At 43.0% G+C, this 5,400-nt stretch overlaps 1 long non-coding RNA gene across 1 annotated transcript; it reads left to right on the forward strand.

Annotated features, from left to right (window-relative positions):
- Positions 1-621: 621 nt before the first annotated feature.
- On the forward strand, positions 622-5,158 carry LOC143828772 (uncharacterized). The gene is made up of 3 exons (XR_013227868.1): positions 622-761; positions 3,499-3,604; positions 5,095-5,158. It is a non-coding gene; the product is annotated as an uncharacterized LOC143828772 (long non-coding RNA).
- The last annotated feature ends 242 nt before the right edge of the window (positions 5,159-5,400 follow it).

The following is a 5,400-nucleotide window of genomic DNA, read 5'->3' on the forward strand; positions in this document are numbered from 1 at the left end:
CTGCCTTCCTGCTGCAGCCTGAAATTACTTCCCATGCTCTTCTTTGGGATCAAGGTTCCACCAGAGACTGTATTTGGGGGAAATGGTGAACTGAAGTGGGAGGAAGTAGGGGAGAAATCTACTATTCAGAGTTGGAAATCCTGCCCATGGAAATGCTGTGCTGAATCTACCTCTATGTAGCAAATGTGTAATTTCTTGCATTATGAACACATCAAGAAACACCTGCCCCCCCCCTTGATATTCTGTGTGGCCCATGACTGTTTTCAGATATAAAGAAAACATGGAAATTATTCATAGTTGATAAGAAGTAGATGAGTACAAATGAGATAATTGCTGTTTTCAGATCAGAGTGTGTTTTCAATGAAATCTCTCAATTGCTTCCTTACATTGCGCCTAGTGGTTTATAATTGTTGGCTGTGAGCCATTACTCATATGTTACAATGCAGGGTATGTAATATGCTTTCCTCTAATGAGATTTCATAATATATTCAGATTTTCTGGGGTTTAAAAAGCTTTTTTATTTTTTTAAATTGATTTGTTACTTCCCTTCCTAGCATATCTGACCCTCGGTAGGCTCTTTGCTGGTGGCTAAGCAACCGTGCTGAGAATCTTTGGAACAAGTGGCAGGCTTCAGAACAGCAGGGGCCTGCAAGGAGAGAGAGATTCTGGGATCAATTAAAATGCCATGCTTTTCCAGGCTGGTTTCCAGAGCATCTGTACATGATTCCACATAAATTTAGGTAATTAAACATCAGACAAAGGTAAACATTTCTGTACTTTGGTTAGCATGGAATTAAAATGAAGGGATGAAATATGACAAAGCTATTCATCCTGAAGCTGGAGTTACACTATTTGTTTTAATTTTTCACTTGACATCCAGTTTCTTTATTATTTTAAATAAAGTCATAGGCTGTTTTGAAAAATCTTGGGTAAGTCAGGGTGGGCTGGGTTTGACTTTTACAAAGCTGTTTCCATACAGGCAAACCAGGGATCATCAAATTGCATGTATATGTGCGTGCATATTTTTAGTGCAGTAAAATCTTTCGTTAGTGCAACAAACATTAACATGTTTTTGTTTTGAATTTTTGTAACCATGAAAAAATTATTGAGGTTACATCATGTTGGCTTATGCCTTCTTACTACATTCACACAGAAATGCAATTACTCAGTGCTAGCCATTAACAATCCCATGGCACACTCAAGGAACTAAATTTCACTCTTATTTAAGAGCAGAATGCATAGAACCAGCCTGGCCATTATTTTATTGGGTTGGTGCCCATTATTATGATTGGAAGAAGAGAGCTAGAACCCTACCCGTCCCCCCTCACTATGTAGCAGATTTCTGCTGAGATCATAAGTGTCTGCTCTGTATTCCTTGAGATGTGGGGTGGAAGCTGGGGAGGACAGAGTTTGGGGAAGGGCGGTACCTTAGCGAGGTATATATGCCATAGAGCAGCCATGTTCAAAAGGAAAGCTGATCTCTGTAATCTCAGTTCAGTTATAACTGATTTTCCAGGCCCCCTAGTGGATAGCAAGCAGGCAAGATTGGCCCAAAGGAGCACTCAGACACAGCCCTTGGGTTAAAGTAGGCCTTGGCTTTATTATATACAGGAGCAGGGCACAAGATGGGGGGAGCTCTCTTCTGGCAGTCGGTGGACTTCTGGGCAATCCATTCCTAGAGGCCTCCCTTGCAGGCGAGGTGCTCACTTGGCTGCACTCCAGCACTCCAGATGACCACCCTGGGGGGCGGCAGATGTTGTGTGCCAGCGGGTGCCAGCCTCTAAATTAGCAACCCTCTGCTACCCGGAAATGAGCACCTCTAGGCCACCTCAGCCAGGGCAGGACTTGCTCAGCAGGTGTCCAACCTCTTAAGGAGGCCCCCATTTCAGGCAATCTGGTGTGCAGATTCAGACTGCCTGCCAAAATAGCTCTGCCCATGCCCAAACCACCAACTATGACAGAACAGACATAGCACCAAACAAGGAACCACAACAATCCTGCGATGCAGGCCACCCCAGAAGTAAAGCCTAAAGACAGGGAGGGTGGGTGGGGAAGCGTCTCCACCTCCTACCAGGAAGAGAGGACCTAGGTCACAGGTATCCCCTTAAATAGGAAACCTTGCTCAGTCCCATCTGCCCTGCTCAGGCTTGGCACATGGCTGGCCAGACCAGATATGCTGCTCCTGGCCACCCGTACCCACACAGCAGACCTTCTGGTGGCCGGACCCTTACCCTCCTTTTGTCCCTGCCCCAGCATGTCTCAAATGGTGTGGCCTTTGGGTGAGTGATGAAGCCATCCTAAATACTGGGAAACCTAAAAGGAGAGCAGACATGCCACCCTGTGGTGATGTCAATTTCTTTTGTCCCATAGGATGTAATGAAGACTTTTGAGGTCTGTTTCCTCTCCTACCTGTATAGCCCTATCTCTTTTCTCTTTAGTTCTATAACCTTGTAGGGGATCTTGACATAAGGCTGCTGCTTTTGATGGCATCCTTATCTCTCTCTTAATGTACAGTACAAGGGGAGAAAAAAATGTGTGATACAGGTCAATTGTGTTCCTTTCCTGAACTGACATTCTTGAGTTCAGCTTTGCAGTGCTGCAAAATAATATTCCTTTCAGTTGCAGCCAGAATTAGGGAATAAGGTAGACTTTAAAAGAAAAAAAGCTGAAAATAGTTATCCATCCTTTCCCAACAAATAGAAGCTTCCTCACAATACAATGCAAATGTAGCAAGGTGTGGAATCCTTATTCAACATAGTGGTATAGCCCCAGAAGTAAAATTCTTGTACATGTTTTAAAACTCCTAAAGGACAGAAATTTGATTGTTTCACACTGATGCTGAATGTAGCCTACATATTCTATGAAACAATTTTTGTAATGCTTGCAAAATTATTTAGGATGCTTGCAAACTCCAATGTTGTTAGGGTAGTTATGCAGCGTGTTTTTTTTTCCTTTTTTTTGGCCTTTGAGAAATTTTACCTAGTTTTAAAAAGAAAAACAAGATTTACAGTCATAACCAGACACACATTATAATGTTATCTTCAATGCTGTTTGAAAACTTAATTAGATAAAATCAAAGAGGTTAAAACCGTTAGGTTGAAATAGAGCAAAGTATGCAGCTAATGAATTATTCCCTGGTTTTGAAATGTCACTTTCAAAAAGTTTGCACAAATGAACCAAATTCTTGGGAGCAGTGTAAAGCCCCCCCCCCCCCCCCCGCAGCCTTACTTGTTGAAGCAGGATTTTCAAGGATCCCATCTGTAAGACACATCAGATGGATGACTGCTTGCACAGAATTTGCAGTTGGGGAACACTTTACAGGTCCACATGATGAGAACTCTTACTGATAGCATTTAGCATCTTTGCAATGCTGAGGTCTTCAGGCAAGTGTTTCATGTGGCAGATAGGTAGCTTTTGTAGAAATCAGTATTGTTGCCAAAAATATTTTGCCGTTTTGTGTTTTTTTGCCTGGAGTTTTACTATTTTTACTTGTTTCAGTTTGTAATCAGCCTCAGTTCCAGGGTGAGAGCACTGGCACTGATAAGAAAGTGGTCCAAGATACCCCCCAGCTTCTGCATCAAGCTCTCTGGGACACACAGTACAGGTAAAAAGTTTCAGGCTTCAGTTTATCTATCTATCTATCTATCTATCTATCTATCTATCTATCTATCTATCTATCTATCTATCTATCTATCTATCTATCTATCTATCTATCTATCTATCTATCTATCTATCTATCTATCTATCTATCTATCTATCTATCTATCTATCTATCTATCTATCTACCTACCTACCTACCTACCTACCTACCTACCTACCTACCTACCTACCTACCTACCTACCTACCTACTTATTATTAACTAGGGGCAAAGCCTGTTGTATCCAAGAACACAACGGGCGCTAGAGCTTGGCAGTGGGAGGAGGAAGGGGAGGAGTTGTCCAGTCTGTAAGGGCATAGCTGGCTCACTGTGGTTAACAATCCACATAAAAATACAACATCCACTCATAAAACATTAATCCAATCTTAAAACACATTAAATTGCAGCAACAATTCCTCAAAATAATTAAAGTCAAGATGGCGGTTAAAAATATAAAACTGTTCTCCCAACGTGTCAAGCTATGGAAAATCAGTACAGAAAGTAGTGAGTGACTAATGATGGAAAAGAAAACCGGAGGTGGAGCACTCAGTGGTTCCAGGCAGGGCTAATACTTAATCCTGGAACCAGGAAGGGGGGGGGGTCTGCCGTTAATCTCTGGTACCAGCAACACCCAGCCTCAATCAAATCCCTGGCAGAAGAGCTCTGTCTTGCAGGCCCTGCAGAACCTAGAGAGCTCCATCAGGGCATGCAGCTCTTCTGAGAGCTCATTCCACCAAATAGGGGCCAGGACCAAAAAGGCACTGGCCCCATGATTCTCAGCAGATTCATACCCACAGAGTGAAGTGCCCTGTGGGAGGCATAAGGAGGTAAGCGGTCCCGCAGGTAGGTAGGACCCAAGCCGCTTATAGTCATCAAGGTCAAGGTCAAAAACAATACATTGAACTTGATCTGGAAAACATACTGGCAACTAGTGCAGCTGTCTCAGCAAGAGCTGGACATGGGTCCTCCAAGATGATTTAAGGAGGACCCATGCAGCTGCAAAAAAGCCTCACAGCCTAAGTCCAATTCACTATTATTTTGACACCTTTCCTCAAGGGCAGTAAGAGTCCAAACTACCCTAAACTGGGCTGGGTGAGGGATAGCAGATGCGATTTCCACAGCGAATTAATCATGCTTCGCCGCTTTCACAGCCACCCCATACGCCTTCATAAGCGTGCAATGAGATGTCCTTGCCACCTTATTGCGAGTCTTCCGCCACCCTCGCTCTAGCCATTTGACCTCCCTTTTCCCTGAAGGGATATGCACAATTCTTTGGGGGTAAATCCTCTTGAACTCTGAAACTGACTTCTAAGCTGACCTACTTGTTCAAATATGCAAAATCTCCAGTTTGCATGATTGAACAGAATATGAAGAATGTCCTGCAGGGAGCATCAGAGGAAATGTGTATTTAGCATAGTTAGGAACTGCCTGATGATTTTTAAGTTATCTCTTCCAGTGTCCTGATTGCTCAAGAGGAGACTTCCTCTGAGCACACTTCCTCCCAGCTTGCCTCCAGAACAGCAGTTGAACAGAAGAATGACTGCAGACAACTGTTAGAACTGTCAGTTAGATCTCTTCTATCTCTTTCTATACAAAGTTGTTTCTCTTCACAATAAAAACTATTTTAATTTTAAGTAGCCTGTTGCTCCTCTTCTATGCATCTTCAAACTCTGTCAGCACAATGTAGGATTGCTCTCTAAATTACTTCCCCCCTGCTTGGGTCACAAGAGGAGAAAACTGAACTAGAAAAGTAAGCAAACAA

Source organism: Paroedura picta, chromosome 2, assembly GCF_049243985.1.
Source record: "Paroedura picta isolate Pp20150507F chromosome 2, Ppicta_v3.0, whole genome shotgun sequence".
Classification (NCBI taxonomy): Eukaryota; Metazoa; Chordata; class Lepidosauria; order Squamata; family Gekkonidae; genus Paroedura; species Paroedura picta.